The sequence below is a fragment of the Quercus lobata genome, chromosome 7 (assembly GCF_001633185.2).
Source record: "Quercus lobata isolate SW786 chromosome 7, ValleyOak3.0 Primary Assembly, whole genome shotgun sequence".
NCBI lineage: Eukaryota > Viridiplantae > Streptophyta > Magnoliopsida > Fagales > Fagaceae > Quercus > Quercus lobata.
In genome coordinates this window covers 25,681,252-25,701,246 of record NC_044910.1, presented here as the reverse complement: position 1 = coordinate 25,701,246, position 19,995 = coordinate 25,681,252, and the positions used below count along the sequence as shown (strand labels likewise).

The following is a 19,995-nucleotide window of genomic DNA, read 5'->3' as shown; positions in this document are numbered from 1 at the left end:
TATGCATAATCTATCCTAGCTTTGGTACTCTAGAGTTGTGAAAAATTCTCTAACTTAACCTTCGGAAGGTATTTGGCCAGTACCACACTGGTACTCTCTATGAGATCTTCTTCTTCTTTGTTGCACACGTAAGGACTGTGCAACTCACTGACAATTTTTGGCATCATCAATTAAGTTAGTTTTAAATGGGGTATATGTTTCACGGGTTTTAATTAGCTCAACTGGTAAAATCTTTGATAGTTAAACAAAAGATTTGGGGTTCAATTCTCATTTACATTAAAAATAGACTGGTGTTTGGTCTAATAATAAAGAGCAATTATATATTTGATGATTATATATATATATATATATATATGGTTCCGCTGCACAAGCCTATTCAGGTTATCATGCCAAAAATTGGTGAAGTTTCCAACATTTTTGATGGCCCAACAAAGAACCTTGCAAAAATAAGGCCAACCCTTTTTTGCGGCAGTTCAAGTTTACGAAATCCTTGCAATTAGTGGTGTGTATGGGTCGGGTTAAAGAGATTTTTTGACTCAACCCACCATGGTGGGTCAAAAAAAATTTAACCCAACCCAACCCACATGGATCGGGTTAGGTCTAGTTGAACCCATGAGTTAGACAAATTTATTATTGTTATTTTTAATTGAGTAGAAAAAAATATAAATATAAATATATTTAAAAAAACCCAAATATTAGTATCAATATAACTCCTTGAAGGCAAACAACACTAATGACTAAACAACAATAGTAATTTACTAAGGTTTGTGTGAATTAATTGGTTTTTATATAGGATAGGAAGAGCTAGTTATTTTAAAAAATTTATTAATTATATAATATATTTTAAATATATGGGTAGGTCAGTTCGGGTTTGGCGAGTTTAGAATTTTATAACCCAAACCCAACCCAACCTTCTATCAAAAAAAATTTTGTAACCCAACCCAACCCACCAAGCCTTAAAAACCGACCCAATCCGGTGGGTTGGGTTGGATCGGGGCAGTTTTGGCGAGTTGGCAAGTTAACTGCACACCCCTACTTGCAATTGATTTTCACATCTAAGGCCCAACTAATTTTCTATCCAACAAACATTTTCATTCAGTAGAAAAAGCCCAACACCCCCACAAAAAGAAAATCACCGCTATGTCCTAGATATTAAGAAAATTTGTTGGACACGAATTATGACAATTTGTTGGTCCCGGCATTTTTCTTTTACATTATCAGCCCTTCCCTATTTTCTTTTCAATTTTCCAAAAATCGTGTGCTATAAGTGTTCCTCACTTTTCTTTTTTAATTAATTAAAATGGTATTTTAATATCTATAAAAAGGAAAGGGATAGAATAATTTTAAAGATATGCCTAATTGGACATACAATTTCATGACCTATTGACTTGTGCGATTCTGGTTATGTAGTAGATTATTTTCTATCTATATAGACAATAGGTTCATAACTTTTTGTCAATCACTCATAATCGTAAAAAGCAATAAATTGAGCATGAGAATCATTGCGTTCATAATATTGTTGAAAAGAAAAAAAGAAACGGAAAGATGATACATTAAAAGGTACGGTTAATGATTGTCATTGTAGTGAAAAGAGTTTTTTTTTTTTTTTTTTTTTTTTTTTTTTTTTTTTTTTTTATATATAAAAAGATAGAGTAATGAAAAGAGTTATTTTGGAATATTCCTTACATTTCCTTGTTTGAGAGTTCTACCTATAGGCATTTTAAACCCCAAATTTAACAAATAAATAATAATTTTTTTATCAAATTAAAAATAGTGGGAAAAAAAACTACATGGCTTGTTTCTTGTGAGATGTGCTCTAAATCCTAAGTACTAACTCGTTGCTTTCTATATATGAGAACTTTAGAGTGTTAAAATCATTATGTCCCACACACAAGCTCAAAAACTCATTATGCATAACAATATTAAATTCAATAATGTTAATTAGCAATGGAATGTGAAAACATTTTAATTGTACATGGTGTCTGAAATTTATTTATACATTAGAACAAATTTGCATTTCCATCTTTTCCATTATTTTGAATGGTTCAATATTTAGTACATTATTGTTCTTTAAACAAAGTATCTTGAACATAATTTTGGAGCTTAAAGGCAAAGAGAATAATGTTAATTATGTGTATTGTTTTTATATTTTTAAATGAGGGCGAATTTTTCTATGTAATGCACGAAGAAAACTTGAAAATAATTGCACATAACTTAATTTTAACATTTGATTACTAAAATATTAACTAAATGGCTATTGTGGGGCCCGGCCCAAAAATAATGGGTTATTCCAAATTCAGGCCCGACCGAGGAGCGTCCTGTCCGAAGAGAAACCACATATGAAGCATTACTCAATCCCAATAACGCCAAGGAAACCTGTCCGAGGAGTAACTCCTCCTCGGACATCACGAAGCCCAGACGAGGAACTCTCCCCAGCCAATTCAGTTCATCCTCCCAACATATAAAATGAATAAAATCCAAAATATCTCACGAAAGCTACCACCACATTAATTGCGCCCCAACCACCCTCTTGGCCGCATTAATGAGGAAAAGACCCCTAAACAGTACCACCTTGGCCTCTGCAACTCACAAAGGGAGTGATGAAGGCGGCTGATGGGACAGGTGCTCAAGTAGATGCTTAGATGATCAACAAGTGTAAGGTGGAGATGAGAGGAGGAGAACTATATAATGTAGTGGAGTCCCTCAAAGAGGGGGACGGAGAAACTGTATTAGGAACTGAAGAAATAGAATCATACGTGAGAGATCCATTCTTGTGTTTTTATTTTCTGCAACAATACTGTCCATGTATCAGACTGAATAGGCTCACTGAGACTAAGTTCTTTGACCCATCCTCTACAAATATTTATTATGGGTTGCGCTTTGGGCCAAGGCCTGATCAATAAAATCTGGGCCAGGAAAATCGTGCAACTACAATTGGCGTCGTCTGTGGGAAGAACTAAGGCATCAGCTAGTGCAACGGTCGAGCATGGCAGAAGCGGGTCCGCACCAGGAGGATCCTCACCAAGCTAACTCCTAACGGACACAACCCACCGAGTCCCAGAGGCAAAATAACTTAACCAACCCGGGCAGCAGGGGGAATCGTGAGGGAAGTGTGCATACTATCCGGACGAGCCAAAGTCACACTCAGATAGGAAGTCACGTGTCTCAGAGGCGAAATAGTCACCAGGCCATGCAGCGAGAGATAGATGACCTAAAAAGGAAGTTATGACGTGTGCAGCGAAGACGATCTCCCTCTGACTTAGGCGAGTCTTCTAATGCGGAGGATGCGAGTTACAGACAAAGGTCAAGAACCCCCCCAAGTGAAACCTTTTCTTACGAAAGGGAACTACGCCCTGTACGGAAGTATGAGAGCCCATCCAGCAAAGGTTCGGGGAACGACGCCATGAAGAAAGCGCTGGATCAGGTCTCAAGGTCACCCTTCACGAATAGAATCGAAGGGGCTAAGCTGCCTAGACGCTTCAACCAACCGGTGTTTGCCGTCTATAACGGCAGGGCAGACCCGGTAGAGCACGTGAGTCAGTTTAACCAAAAAATGGCGATTTACTCGCAGAATGAAGCCCTAATGTGCAAAATCTTCCTATCCAGCTTGGGATCGATGGCAATGAGGTGGTTCAACAGCCTGAAGACAAACTCCATAGGCTCCTACAAACAGCTCACTCAAGCTTTCTGCTCTCGTTTCATTACAAACACCAGAGTCCCTCGACCTCTCAGTTCTCTACTATCCTTATCCATGCATGAAGGAGAAACCCTGAAAGCGTACTCGGATAGGTATTGGGAGGTGTATAACGATTTAGATGACAACCATGATAACGTTGCTATCAGCACATTCAAAAGCGGTCTCCCCACTGAGCATGGCTTAAGGAAATCCCTCACCGGAAAACCAGTTGCTGACGTCCATCAACTGATGGATAGGATCGACAAGTACAAAAGAGTAGAGGAAGATCAGTTGCAAGGGAGGGGAAAGGAGAAGGTTATCCCCCCCAAAGCAAATGATTTCAGGTCGGAATGGCATAACCCTGGTCAGCCAAGGAGAGATTTTCCGCGACAGGCTGGGCAGGGCAACCCGCAAACAGTGAATGCCATATTCAGGGAGCCAGTACAACAGGTACTGGAGAAAGTAAGGGATGAGCCCTATTTCAGGTGGCCGGGAAAGATGGCTGGAGACCCTTCCAAACGTAACCAGAACCTGTACTGCCACTATCATCAGGACCATGGGCATACTATTGAGGACTGCAGGAATCTATGGAATCACCTAGATCAGTTGGTCCGAGAAGGAAAGTTACGCCACCTGTTGCACCCATCGAGCGGCCATCCCGGCCAAGCAACACAAGAGCCTCGAAAGGACGTGTCCTTAAGACCCCCCACCGGGACGATACATGTCATCCTCGCTGCACCAGGAAGAACTGGACCACCCATCCCCAGGGTATTAGCTGTTGATCGGCTACCCTCCGAGGGCAGGCAAAGGGAACCCAAAAGGTCAAAAAAGGGAAGCCCTTTGATACTGGGATTCTCGGATGAGGATAAGAGAGGAACTATTCAACCTCACGATGACGCCTTGGTGGTCACGTTGAGGATTGGGGGATTCGACGTGAAAAGGGTGTTGATGGACTCGGGAAGTGCAGTAGAGATAATGTACCCTGATCTATACAAGGGGCTAAACTTGAAACCAGAAGATTTGGCAACTTATGACTCCCCCCTTCTCAGCTTCGAAGGGAAAATTGTTACGCCAAAAGGGCAGATCCGACTACCCATACAGACGGGGTCGGAGGTGGTGGAGGTGAATTTTATCGTCGTCGGCGCCTACTCACCCTACACCGCGATAGTCTCCAGGCCATGGATCCACACCCTGGAAGCCGTAACCTCCACGCTTCATCAAAAAGTGAAATACCCATCCAGAGGACAAGTTGAAGAGATCCGAGGAGATCAGGCCGTGGCCAGGAAGTGTATGGTGGCCGCCATCTTACATCGGCCCCCAATCGAGTCCTCGGCCCCAGAGAGCTTATAGCAACCAACTCCCTCGGCAAGGCAAGGCGATGGGCTGGCCGAGGAGATAAGGTGTGAAAGTTTAGATAGGATCGCTGTCAACGACGACCCGGAGAAGTTCTTTCAGGTCGGCTCTGAATTACCTTCTCAGGAAAAGGAGGAGCTGGTCAGATTTCTCAGAGAAAATGTCGACGTGTTCGCATGGGACGCCTACGACGCCCCGGGAGTTGACCCTAGCCTTATCTGTCACCATTTGAACGTCAACCACTCTTCCGCTCCGAAGAAACAGCCACCCCGACGCCCTTTGAAGGAACATGCTAGTGTCGTAAGAGACGAAGTGGCGAAATTAAAAAGGGCAGGGGCTATTAAAGAGGTCTTTTATCCCGAATGGTTGGCGAACACGGTAGTGGTAAGAAAGAAGACAGGGAAGTGGAGGGTCTGCGTGGACTTCACGGACCTGAACAAGGCGTGCCCGAAGGACCCATTCCCCCTACCCCGAATCGACCGATTGGTGGATGCAACCGTGGGCCACCCTCGAATGAGCTTCCTGGACGCCTTCCAGGGCTATCATCAGATACCCCTTGCGCTGGATGACCAAGAGAAAACGGCTTTCATGACGTCCATCGGTAACTATCATTATAAGGTGATGCCGTTTGGGCTGAAGAACGCAAGCTCAACTTACCAAAGGATGATGACTCGGATGTTCGAGCCACAGCTGGGCAAGATCATTGAGGTTTATATAGACGATATGGTTGTGAAGAGCAAAAGGGTTTCCGAGCACGTGAATGACCTCGAAGTAATCTTCGCTATCTTAAAAGAGCACCGGTTGCGGCTGAATGCTTCCAAATGTTCATTCGGGGTCGGGTCTGGGAAATTCCTAGGGTACATGGTCACCCACAGGGGAATAGAAGTAAGTCCCGACCAAATCAAAGCCATTAACAGCCTACAGGTTCCTCGAAATCCGAAGGAAGTGCAGAAGCTCACTGGCATGATTGCGGCATTAAACCGGTTCATATCGCGATCGGCGGATCGATGTCGGCCTTTTTACCTCCTGATAAACAAATGGAAAGGGTTCGAATGGTCGGAGGATTGCGCTCAGGCTTTCCAGCAGCTTAAGGACTACCTGTCTCGACCACCCATCATGTCCAGCCCTGAGGCAGATGAGGTGCTGTTTGCATATGTCGCTGTAGCTCCTTATGCTGTAAGCTTGGTACTAATACGGGATGATAATGGGGTGCAGCGACCGGTTTACTATATGAGCAAATCATTACATAAGGCCGAGGTACGGTACCTTCCTTTAGAAAAGGCAATTCTGGCGATAGTGCATGCAACCTGGAAGCTTCCTCATCACAGCTGGGCAAGATCATTGAGGTTTATATAGACGATATGGTTGTGAAGAGCAAAAGGGTTTCCGAGCACGTGAATGACCTCGAAGTAATCTTCGCTATCTTAAAAGAGCACCGGTTGCGGCTGAATGCTTCCAAATGTTCATTCGGGGTCGGGTCTGGGAAATTCCTAGGGTACATGGTCACCCACAGGGGAATAGAAGTAAGTCCCGACCAAATCAAAGCCATTAACAGCTTACAGGTTCCTCGAAATCCGAAGGAAGTGCAGAAGCTCACTGGCATGATTGCGGCATTAAACCGGTTCATATCGCGATCGGCGGATCGATGTCGGCCTTTTTACCTCCTGATAAACAAATGGAAAGGGTTCGAATGGTCGGAGGATTGCGCTCAGGCTTTCCAGCAGCTTAAGGACTACCTGTCTCGACCACCCATCATGTCCAGCCCTGAGGCAGATGAGGTGCTGTTTGCATATGTCGCTGTAGCTCCTTATGCTGTAAGCTTGGTACTAATACGGGATGATAATGGGGTGCAGCGACCGGTTTACTATATGAGCAAATCATTACATAAGGCCGAGGTACGGTACCTTCCTTTAGAAAAGGCAATTCTGGCGATAGTGCATGCAACCTGGAAGCTTCCTCATTACTTTCAGGCGCATACGGTCATCGTTCTAACTCAGCTTCCCCTTCGAGCAGTGCTTCGAAGCGCTGACTATACAGGAAGGATCGCCATGTGGAGTGCGCTCTTGGGAGCCTTTGATATTAAATATATGCCCAGATCCTCCATCAAAGGACAGGTCCTCGCAGACTTGGTAGCGGAGTTTGCTGAGCCCTCTATAGAAACAATAACCGAGAAGAAAGACATGGATGGAAAATCGGTTGGTGCGATTTCAGTAGTTGGGACCATGCAATGGAAGGTCTACGTGGACGGCGCAGCTAACCAGAGAGGGTCAGGAGTTGGGATAGTTTTAATATCCCCGGACGGTGTTGCCATTGAAAAATCATTGAGGCTCGGGTTCTCGGCCACGAACAATGAAGCCGAATACGAAGCCTTACTTCAAGGGATGACGATGGTTCAAAGATTGGGCGGTAGAATAATAGAAGCATTCTCGGACTTCAGACTGGTGGTCGCACAAGTGATGGGTGAGCTGGAAGCTCGAGATATTAGGATGCAAGAGTATCTGGGACAAGTCAAGCGGCTACAGACGAATTTTGAATCCTTCAATCTGACGCACATCTCCAGGAGTGTAAACACCCATGCAGACTCGCTGGCCACTCTCGCCACGTCCTCGGCGCATAATCTGCTGCGAATGATCCTGGTTGAAGATCTAGCCCAGGCGAGCCCCATCAGCAGAAGCCCGGCCAGAGTCCATCAGATCAGAAAGAGTCACAACTGGATGGACCCCATAAAGAACTTCCTTCAAAACGACGTCTTGCCGGAGGAAAAATTAGAAGCCGAGAAGATACGAAGGAATGCTCCTCGTTTCTGGCTATCAGAGAACCACAAACTATATCGACGCTCTTACTCTGGACCGTACCTACTCTGCGTACATCCAGAAGAATCTGAATCTCTACTTGAGGAGTTACACGAGGGGATTTGTGGAAGTCATACCGGAGGAAGGTCGCTGGCACACAGGGCACTTACCCAAGGGTATTGGTGGCCGAATATGCAAAGAGAGGCCCAAGAATACGCTAAGAAGTGCGACCAGTGCCAAAGATTCGCCCCGAATATCCACCAACCCGGAGGGGTTCTCAACCCCCTCTCTAGCCCATGGCCGTTCGCACAATGGGGCCTTGATATAGTTGGACCCTTCCCCAAAGCTGCGGGGAACAAGCAATACATAATAGTCGGAACTGATTACTTCACTAAATGGGTGGAAGCTGAACCCTTGGCCAACATTAGGGACGTGGACGCCCAAAAATTCATCTGGAAGAACATCATCACCCGCTTCGGGACTCCGCGTACACTCATTTCCGACAATGGTCTGCAGTTCGACAGTAAGAACTTTAGGGAGTATTGCCGCGAGTTTGGAATCATTAACCGATACTCCACCCCCGCCTACCCTCAAGGAAATGGGCAGGTCGAAGCCGTGAACAAGGTCATAGTGAACGGACTGAAGAAAAGACTGGACGAGGCAAAGGGGAGATGGGTAGAAGAACTCCCCCACGTCTTATGGACTTATCGGACGACGCCGCGACGATCGACCGGTGAGACCCCCTTCTCGATGACTTATGGGGCTGAGGCCGTGCTCCCAATCAAGAACAACTTTCCTACACTAAGGTCTAGATCGTTTACCCCAAACGGTAACGACGAGTTATTGGAAAGGAGTCTGGACCTAGCCGAGGAAAGAAGAGAAAAAGCAATGATTCATATGGCCTATTATCACCAAAAGCTGAGACAAGGGTATGATGCTAACGTCAAACTGCGGCCTCTGGGTCCAGGCGACCTCGTGATGAGGAAGATTCTGGGCAGCGCAAAGAACCCCTCTTGGGGCAAGTTGGGGCCCAATTGGGAGGGACCGTACCGTGTCACATCCGTGGCCGGAATAGGCGCCTATTACCTAGAAGATTTGGACGAAAAAGCTGTACCTCGACCATGGAATGTAAATAACCTCAGAAGATATTGTTATTAATGAGAATGGCTTAGCATACATTTTCTTTCATGACTATCCGCTGCTTGCTGGTCTGCTGACAACTATTCATAGTTTTAAACAGAACCCAAGTCCTGCATGGCTCCTCGGACCACAGACTTGGGGGAAATTATTACTCATGACAATTTTTATAAGTTTTAAACAGAACCTAGTCCTGCATGGCTCCACGGACCACAGACTTAGGGGAAATTAATACTTACGGCGACTATTCATAGTTTTAAACAGAACCCAAGTCCTGCATGGCTCCTCGGACCACAGACTTGGGGGAAATTATTACTCATGACAATTTTTATAAGTTTTAAACAGAACCTAGTCCTGCATGGCTCCACGGACCACAGACTTAGGGGAAATTAATACTTACGGCGACTATTCATAGTTTTAAACAGAATCTAGTCCTGTATGGCTCCACAGACCACAGACTTAGGGGAAATTAATACTTACGGCGACTATTCATAGTTTTAAACAGAACCTAAGTCCTATATGGCTCCTCGGACCACAGACTTAGGGGAAATTATTACTCATGACAATTTTTATAAGTTTTAAACAGAACCTAGTCCTGCATGGCTCCACGGACCACAGACTTAGGGGAAATTAATACTTACGACGACTATTCATAGTTTTAAACAGAACCTAAGTCCTGCATGGCTCCTCGGACCACAGACTTAGGGGAAATTATTACTCATAACAATTTTTATAAGTTTTAAACAGAACCTAGTCCTGCATGGCTCCTCGAACCACAGACTTAGGGGAAATTAATACTTACGGCAACTATTCATAGTTTTAAACAGAACCTAAGTCCTGCATGGCTCCTCGGACCACAGACTTAGGGGAAATTATTACTTATGATAGATTGGGGGATTATTACTTAAAGGAAATCATTTTAAGGCGTGCGCGCAGTCGGGCACCATCGCAACCCTCAAGTGTGCAGCCCAAAAACCCATTTCATTTTGACCATTTACCTGTATCTACATCGTTGCAAATGTTTAAAAAAAAAAAGAGCGTTACTGGCATACATCCGTAGTAAGCAAAACGAACATTTTATATTAATATTCCGAGTACATTAGAAAGAGAGGCCCTTACAAAACAATGAAAAAATAGGACGACTCTCATTCAAAAAAAAAAAAAAGAAGAAGGAAAGAGTACAAAGATCAAAAGCCTAAAAAGCTAAGCCTTAGCAGGAGGATCTTCTTTTGGCTCGGGCTGAGGGGGAAGAACCTCGATGGAAGAGTCCGTGACAGGATCCTTCGCCATATCAGGCACAGGGGCGGCATCAGGCACCACCAGATCCTGCTCAGAGACCGCTTGGACACCATCAGGATGCTCTCGGATCTCCTCAGGATAGAAAATGCTCTCGGGCAGTCTCAGCGCCGAATCAGCAGGAACTCCTGCAGCATCAAGGGCACGAGCCCATGAGATGCTGCAATAGTCCCGGCATACCTCGGGGATCTCCTCAGATAGCCTGGCCTCCGTCTCTTCGGCCCCGAGCTGGCGAGCGGCACTCTTCTCAGCCTCTGTAGCCTCTCGGATCAGCTGGGCCTCCTCTTGACCCGCCGCAGCTCATCCTCGACTTTCTGCAGGGCAGTCTTGAGATCCATCACTGCCTGTTTCTCGGTGGCGAGGTTGATCTGGGTCGAGTACAGCTCTTTGCACTGGTCCTCCGCCTGGGCCTCGGCGCTTTTCAAACCAGCCTCTGCACTTTTGCGCCGGTTCTCCGACTCCTTGAACTTCTCCATGAGTTCAACGTGATCGTGCTTGAGGGACCCCAAGATTTTCTCCATCTCCGCCCGAGCCTGGTTCTCGACCTCAGCCCAACTACTGTTACCGCGGCAAAATTCCTCAGCCACAAATACCTGCTGAGTAATCTACAAACGAAACAAGATTGCTTTAATCTAACAAGGTCAAATAAATTAATGAAACAGTAAAAGGATTACTTACCATCGCGAGATCCCTTTTAAGGGATAGGAAGATCTCGGGCTGAGAAAACCGCCTATAAGCCTCCATGTCCCGAGGAAGGAGTAGGGGTTGCTCTAAGGCGTCAGCCACGTACCCTGCCTGGCCTCGGTTGTACTCTCGAACCGAAACACTGTAGGCGATGGCAACCCCATCCAGCTCCAACTTGGGGATCCATGTACGCGGAGTAGCGCGCACCTCAGCAATGTTCTCCTCGTCCCGTCTCTTCGAGGAGTTACCCCTTCTGCTCCTTGGAGCACAAGTGATTTTTTGCTATTTGGTCGGCTGGGCAACCACCTCACCCTCCTTAGGGGTGTCAACCGGCTTCTTCTTCTTCAGGTCCGGATTAACCTTAAGGCCAGGTTCCGAAGTGCCCTGAGGGACCACAGAAGGAAGGGTTTTGACTTGTGATGGAGGTGGTCCCTTCGATGACTGACCCTTCGATGACTGACCTTTCCCTCGGGAGGCCATCAGCTCCTTTAGAGATTTTCCCTTTCCTACCATGGGCTCTGTCCCTTCGTCCGAAGTATCGTCCGAGCAGATAACGATGGAAGGAACGCCAACTGCAGAATGTCGGTCCCACTCTCCTTCAGGATCGGAAAGTTCCACCAAGGGGGTTTGCTGAACTTCCTCCTCAAAATAAAACTCGTCTATCTCTTCCTCAAAGGAAAGACGAGATGATTCAGCTTCCTCTTCAACCTGAACGGCAACACCAGGCTCGTTTGGCGGAGGTAGCTGCTCTGCTTAGTAGGGATTTCTAACACCGGGCAACACAACTGGTGGCAGATCGTGTTCAGCTAGGAACCCGTCCTTGGACACGTCAATCCTAGCCAACCTCGGACTGCCAGCCCTTATAGCGTGACCGATAGCCTGGAAAGAGTTGCTTAGAGGTTGATAGCCCAGAACCAGATGGGCCGCACGCAACTGTCTGTCCTCGGAAATGTAAATCTCCGACCTAAGAAGGTAGTTCAACGCTGGCACGTTCACAAAGTTTAGCCGAGGAGCGACGTGAACTTTATCTGCAAACAACCAAGAAAAGTGGGGTTAGTTCACGAAATTTTCCAATTACAAAGAAAGCAAGAAAAATAACCCCTCAATACTAAATCCTTTCCCAAAAAGGACCGATCCTAAAAACGCCGCACCTGGGTTTCCTGCCCGAGTTGGACAATGAATACCATCGAACCACTCCCCAGAAGCAATAAGGAAGTCATTCTTCACGGTCTTATTGGATATTGGGAGACAAGAGATCAACCTAACGTCCTCGTTCCGAGATTTAAGATAATACCCATCATCCCTGAGGCGGTGACATTCATACAGATAAGCCACATCGTGCCAAGTAAGGCTTAGATTCATCCGCTCGTCTAAGACATCTACACAGCCTAGTATCTTGAACATATTCGGGGCACACTGATACGGCGTCAACCTATGGTTGAACAGGTATTCCCTTGTAATCCTACGCATGGGAAGTGTCATCCCTCCCTCTATGAAAGCAATCATGGGGATAACGACTTCTCCCTCACCTCTATCTGTCAATACTCCTTCAAGAGGACAGTACTGCAGCCCAACCCCCGGGGGAATGTGGTATTTAGCCCTAAAGGCCTCCATAGCGGCTGGAGTTTTTACTAATTTCTCAAATCTACCCATCTGAACTGAACTGGGGAAACGAAAGTAAAGACTGAGGAGAAAAGTAGAGTCCGAGGAGGGAATTGAAACGGCGAGATGAACGAAATGTACCGGTACCTTCACAAAATGCTTAATGGAACGCCTGGAAATCTCTCTTGGACGAAACGCTTCACAAAAAACGGCTACGGTGGCGTAACGGACGCAAGTGTTCGTATATCTTTGGGATTCGATGGAGTTCTCTGGAGTCCTTTGAGGTTTATGAAATGCAGATAAAAAGAAGGAACTGAACCCCTCTGACGTCTTATATAGCCAGGAGGAGAGAGAAAAGATCACTCCTGCCTAAAAATAAGAGAAAAAACGATGGCCGTTCGATCCATGCCACACTGTTGGATGAAGGGAACATAACGCCTCCAGAAGTTAATGGCCGCGCCTCGTAAATTGTAGCGCGTCAAAAGTAACGGTCCGCACGCGCGCCCCAAGCTCTCCTTATTTCCATCCTCTCACTAACATCAAAACCTCGCTTTTCTCCTCGGAAGGAGATAAAAACCGGAGTTTTGAGGGGCTATTGTGGGGCCCGGCCCAAAAATAATGGGCTATTCCAAATTCAGGCCCGACCGAGGAGTGTCCTGTCCAAAGAGAAACCACATATGAAGCATTACTCAATCCCAATAACGCCAAGGAAACCTGTCCGAGGAGTAACTCCTCCTCGAATATCACGAAGCCCAGACGAGGAACTCTCCCCAGCCAATTCAGTTCATCCTCCCAACATATAAAATGAATAAAATCCAAAATATCTCACGAAAGCTACCACCACATTAATTGCGCCCCAACCACCCTCTTGGCCGCATTAATGAGAAAAAGACCCCTGAACAGTACCACCTTAGCCTCTGCAACTCACAAAGGGAGTGATAAGGGTGGCTGATGGGACAGGTGCTCAAGTAGATGCTTAGATGATCAACAAGTGTAAGGTGGAGATGAGAGGAGGAGAACTATATAATGTAGTGGAGTCCCTCAAAGAGGGGAACGGAGAAACTGTATTAGGAACTGAAGAAATAGAATCATACGTGAGAGATCCATCCTTGTGTTTTTATTTTCTACAACAATACTGTCCATGTATCAGACCGAATAGGCTCACTGAGGCTAAGTTCTTTGACCCATCCTCTACAAATATTTATTGTGGGTTGCGCTTTGGACCAAGGCCTGATCAATAAAATCTGGACCAGAAAAATCGTGCAACTACAGCTATCATTTTATCAAACATATGATTTCAAATCTAAAAATTTAAGTAAAAACATTCTTTTAGGACTTTTTTTTTCATCTTAAAGTTAAAACATAATAACCAGTAATCAACTCAAAAGAATTAAAATATCTAATTATTTCATAAAGTAAAAAAATAACAAAATCAATCAATGATTTCTTACCTACATAAGCGTACTAGATTCATTCCCCCCCCCCCCCCCCCCCCCCCCCCCCCCAAAAAAAAAAAAAAAAGCATACTAGATTCCACTAGAGCTTAAAGATAATGTCTACAAAGTCCCACAGCCAGGAATGTAGCTCGAATGATAGAGCGCTTGCTTTGCATGTGAGAGGTACAGGGTTCGATACCCCGCATCTCCAACTTTATTCTCTTTTCTATTTTTGTGTGAAACCAATTTAAATGACTACTACACACACGCATGACCATTCTTGACATGGAAAGATCTTGTGGCTTCTTCTCTCAATCTCATGGAGGGATTTAAATTTATTCATTGTATATATGCTAATGATTCTAGAGATCGAGTTTGGTAACTTCTTTTATCCACTTTTGTTATGTGGAAATATCATATGGAAGAGTGTAGTTGTTGTTCGAGGCAGTAGTACTTGCCCCGGAGCAAGGGAAAATCTGCCTGCAGTTTGTCTCTTTACAGTTTACACAAAGAAAATGGAATAGGAACCTTTGAGCTGAAGCGGGAAAAGCCCCAGGAAGATGCCTTAGCACTTCTTGATTTTGGGGAAAAGTTGGCATGCTCTAGAACCTAGACCTAAGGCTCAGGAGCATGGTCTCTTAGACCTATGTTCTAAATTATTTAAGGGCCTGTTAGAAAGGTCAAAGTCACATTTTCACATTTTAAACAACATTATACACATTTTTACACACTTTTTCACCCACATGTATTTCAAAAAACTACAAACAACATTACTCAAACTACTCTACCAAACATCCCCTTAAGTTTCATGAGGTTTTGATTCTGCTTTTTTGTTCCTTTTTCCCTCTGTCAATTAAATTTTTTGGCTTTATGATTTCAATATAGGACCTACATGCATAATAATTTTTGTTTTTTTGATGAGTGCATACATCATAAAGAATTAAAATGGGTCTCTTCCCTACTAAGATTGAAGGGCAGCACATCCTGCAGAACCTCTTCACTTCTAATTCCATTCCCACCATAATATACAAAAACTATGGAAATGGCATAGAAAAGAATGCAAAAGAATCCCTATATCCTCTTCTTTTTTCTTTTTTTATTAAGTACTACATCCTCTTCTCTACCCCAGTATTATATAATAAAATCCATTATGGATTGTGATTTCATCTATATTTATATTTAGTGATATCTATAAAGTTGTTTGAGACTGTGTTACTTGCTCTGGAGCAAGGGAACTTCTAACTGCAGTTGTCTCTCTAAACAAAGAAAATGGAGTAGTATCCATTGTGCTGAAGCGAGAAAAGCTCCAGGGTGATGCATTAGTATTTCTTGATTTTGGGGACAAGTTGGATTGCTCCAGAACCCAGGCCTGAAGCTCCGAAGGATAGTCTCTCATGCAACCAATTCGTGGCCCCACATCAGTTGCCCATTTACTGGATAATTGTTTAGCCCACTGATATGACTTCATTCCTTTATGTGAATCTATCCTTTGCAAGATTTTTTCTTTTGGAATTGGCTGCTCATCATCTTCTTCTTGATATCCATCAAACAAGTTCATTTTCAGAACCAAGAAATCTTCCTCAGATGAAAGTGATTCTTCTGCTGTTTCATATCCATTTGCTGAAGACAAATTTGGAGGGTGAGTGTGGCAACTTGGTCTAATTTTTTCCCTCTTATAACTGTCAAATTCATCATGTTGGTTTAGTATTTTAAGTATGGTCATTTTTGGGTGTAACTCTCCTGACAATCTTGGCATGGATGGTGTGGGATGTTCTGCAGCATTAGAATCCTGGTCTCTGGAATCAGTGCACATTCACTCGTTGATTCAGTATCCTGAGATAAAATTGCTTCAGTTGGATTGCTCTGAAGGCAAATGTCGCTGCCCTTTTTATAAAGGGCTTCTTCTTCTTCTTCTTCTTCTTCTTCTTCACCTGGGCTTTTCTGTTGCATAAAAAGAGTGGTGCATTAGTGACTTGCCTTCATGGTGAATCAAAATCTGATATGAACTAAAGCCAATAAACTCCATGTGTGCAATGACAAAGCAGAAGGTTTTTGGCTAGATATAAAAGTGCATATCTTCCATGATATGTCAATTGTCATCACTATTTGCAGTTCCAATATTTGCAGAAAGATGGATTTATATCTGTTGTGGCTGGCCAGCTACAAAAATGAGATTGTACAGGGTGAACTTGAAAAAACTATGAGAACAAAATTTGCATGCTCTACCTTTACATTAGTGAGATCAAAGTTGTGTTCCTTAAGGAACGACATGAGTTCCTAAAAATTTTCTTCTGTCAGTCGATAATGCCCACTGTGAGGCCAAACTGCCTAATTGAGTTGACAGAAATCGAGTTAGTACATCAAAAAAATTTCATATGAAGTAAAAGAAACCAATTAATAAAGCCAGTGCTTAAAATCCCCAAATTTTTTCTTTTATACCTTCAAGATGCCATCTTCCACTACTAATCTTCCAGCAGACAATGTGGCTCCACCTGCCAAGAAACTTGAATGTTGAAATGTGCCCTTGTTCTTCAGCCCAACGTATAAGGTCTTGGATGTACTAAGGACAAAGATCCACTTAGCATCTTTGGGTCCTCCTCCTGTATGAAGGTCTTCACCACTCTGCTTGTAGACAAGTTTCCCATCTTGCACCACAACTTCATAAGCCTTCCTTTCTGCCTGCAAAATGAAGCATTTATCAGTAATACAAATTCTAACTCTACTTTCTAGGGACCATAAGGAGACATGAGGCTCACAGGACCAAAATATTTAATGCATTGCTGCTGAAGCTTTGAACGAGGACATCTATCATGATTAACTTCTTTTCCTTCTCCCACATCAAGCCTGTTATTTTTCAAAATTCAAATGTCAAGGTGGAAAATAAATCTCATTGGAAAGCAAAAGTCAATCTGAAGGATTTTCTTTTGGTCCCAAGCAACCCTACCAGTAGAAGAAGGGCTGTTTACTCTCACAGTGGAGCCATTTCACATAATAAAATTGAAGATTATGGCCATAGCGATGGCAGGGATCAATCTGTTTAGGAGAATAACAAGATTGAAAACAGGCCACAAATAAAACTAGTAGTTTTTTCCAAAGATTTACTTTAAGCATGAGACTTACTGCCTCAAGCCAATGTTGTAAAGCAGGTTTCTTAGCATTTCCAACCTTACATAAGCCTTTTCCCACCTGCCAAAAAAAAAAAATCAGCAATTTAGAACCATATATAACTGAGCAATATTTTTTAACCATGCACCAAATTGTTTAAAACTTACCTTAGCAGCTCTAGTTCTTGCCCTTGACCAGCGTGAATCAGCTATCTCTGGTTTACTGATGTCAAAGAATGATATAGAGCTTCGCTTCAGTTCTGCAAAATCTAGCAATTTCCACCTATAAAGTGAATTGCAAGAAGCTTTTATATTGTTTGGACAGATGGAAACAACACCATTTCATTTGGTTTTAGTTAACATTTGAAATGGAAGGGGTGAGTTCAATTTTATAAAATCATTCTTGTAGAGAAAGATTACACAGCATGCATGAGTGTAAAGGAATGCGCATAAAAACTTATACAAACCAGCTTTGTTCCACAAGAACTGCACAATCTACCAGCCGTCTCCTTGTTCGGAAACTCTTGTACACTTTCTGCAACTTCAATGCAGCCTTTTTTCTATTGTTCTTTGGCTCCAACAATGGTGACTATCTGATTTTGCCAACTGGTCATCAACATCTCTAGTCTTAGAGCTCACACATCTTCCGAATGCATCATTTTCCATTTGTGCAGTAGGAGTTTTGAATGAGAACACAGTCTCTAACTCCCTCCCTTTAAAGCTAAGTGATCCTTCCAATATCATCTTTCTTGAACCATATGATTTCAACTTAGTGGAATCTGAATTGCAGATGTTGAAACCGACTGATCGCAATATGTTCCTCACTACTGAACTAACTGATCTTACAAGCATAGCTTCATAGCTACTAACCAAATCATCAAGGTCGGCAAGTGGGCTAGAAAAGGCTATTAAGAGTTGGAAGAAGGGAAGCATGGAAGAATATGTTTATTTAATACTATGAATGCCTTATACTTAGAGAAAGTTATACCATTTGATTATGTTAATTCAGAATTACAATATAACAGTCTCCACTTGAAAAACTAAATTTAGACCCCTACGTGATTAACACTGCAGAATTATCAGATATAAAGGACAAACACATTGGTTAAACCAGCCCACACATTATATTCTACCACAGTTATGATAAAGCAAATCAGTTAAAGCACTAAAGAATAACGAAGTAGAAAACCAAAGGAGAACCTCTTCAATGGAAAACTACTCCGAGGACACAAACAAAGCCATAGAAAATTCACTATTAAAGGAACAATTACAAATAGTCACAACTCAAAAATTTTGTACCGTAGACCCTCTATGCAGCTTCAGAAAATGCTCCACTTGCTTTCCTACAGCAGTTTACCTCTGGAATCCTTCTATAGTGATTTCCCCCACAAATTCCTCGTTCACATAAATCAAAGCCTCTAGCTCTCCAAAGAACCTCCCTGAAAGTTTGGAACAGTGAACTTCACTGGAAATCTAGCTATGTGGTTCCAATCTTTCAAACACTCTTTTTGAATCAAAAGATGACTGGGCAAATAAAATATATTTTTTTATGAAGGACAAGGCATGGATTCTTGATGATCTTGATTACAACATGGAGATGCAAAAGCAAGGGAAAAGATCCTGAACAAAACAAATCAAAAGAAAGAGGACATATCTTTTTTCGCTCAAGTGGGCTCTCTTTGTGGTTCAAAGAAGCAAGAACAAATGGCTGAATGCCTACTAGACTTATTGGCTGGGCAAGTCATGCATGTAAGATTGTGCACGGTTTGCTCAGCACGCTGAAGAAAATATGTAGCAGTATCTGACAGGCTCGCTTGAGCAGCCTTATATTCTCGCTTAAGTGGGCTTATGCTCTCTCACTCAAGCAAGATTCTTCATACAGCACCTCACAAGCAGTCTCAGGACTCAGTTCGTTCTCCAAAATTTGACAAAGGATTACAACCTTTACTTACATTTCATCATTGACAGATATTTGCCAATGTAAATCTAACACCACTAAATAAACCTTCACTAATTGTATACAACAAAAGTTTCTCCTATATAAGAAAATTCCGAATCCTAACAGAGTGGTTCATTTCAAAGATCAATGACATTTCTGAATAGATCTAGATTAAAAAGCATGGCAAATAAACTTCGAAGTTTTTCAGTTGGGTTTTGATAGTGTTATTTATGATTTTTATTTCTTTCAAACGTTTTTAAAATTAGAGCTTATTGAAAAAAAAAAATTTTTTACAACCACAATCTCAGCCAACCAAAACAAAAGCTAATTCGTAAAGCAAGTGATTTCCAAGCTATAAAAAGCTGAGTTCCAAATTCCACACCTTGACAAAAAAGGAATATTAATCTCTCCAAACAGAACCCACATAAACTCCCATTAGGACATAATTTTGATATCTGTAAACAAGCCAAACAAACTGACTGGGTATAAACAATCCCACAAAGCCTGAAGAGCTACAAATGCTCCATCACAACAGAAAACACAATCAATAATATTATATATTAAAAATTAAAAATTAAAAAAAAAAAAAATCAAATATTGGGGAACCTTGGACTTGGATTGAATTACTCCTCCCACATGCAGTACCAAATTGGCATCTGAAACCACCATTGCCCGTTGCTATTACCAAATTGGCATACTCCACTATCACCACCAAACAATAATTTTGAAACCCATCATCCCCCATTCCCTACATTCTGTTTTCGCAACTCTCTCTCTCTCTCTCTCTCTCTCTTGCTCTCTTCTCTGGTGTATTGTAATTGAAGTAAAAATAAATAAAATTAATATTTGTCTTAAAAAAATAAGTGACACGTATGAGTAATAAATGTAAAAGTGAGGGTAAAATGGGGAGTAAGAAAAAAAAAATGTTGTGATTCGAAATACTGATTTCAGGGATTGGGTTTTTTGAATTATATAT

The 19,995-nt window shown here is 42.9% G+C and overlaps 1 pseudogene; it reads right to left on the bottom strand.

Annotated features, from left to right (window-relative positions):
- Positions 1-14,825: 14,825 nt before the first annotated feature.
- Positions 14,826-19,615, bottom strand: LOC115952768 (annotated as a pseudogene).
- Positions 19,616-19,995: the final 380 nt, after the last annotated feature.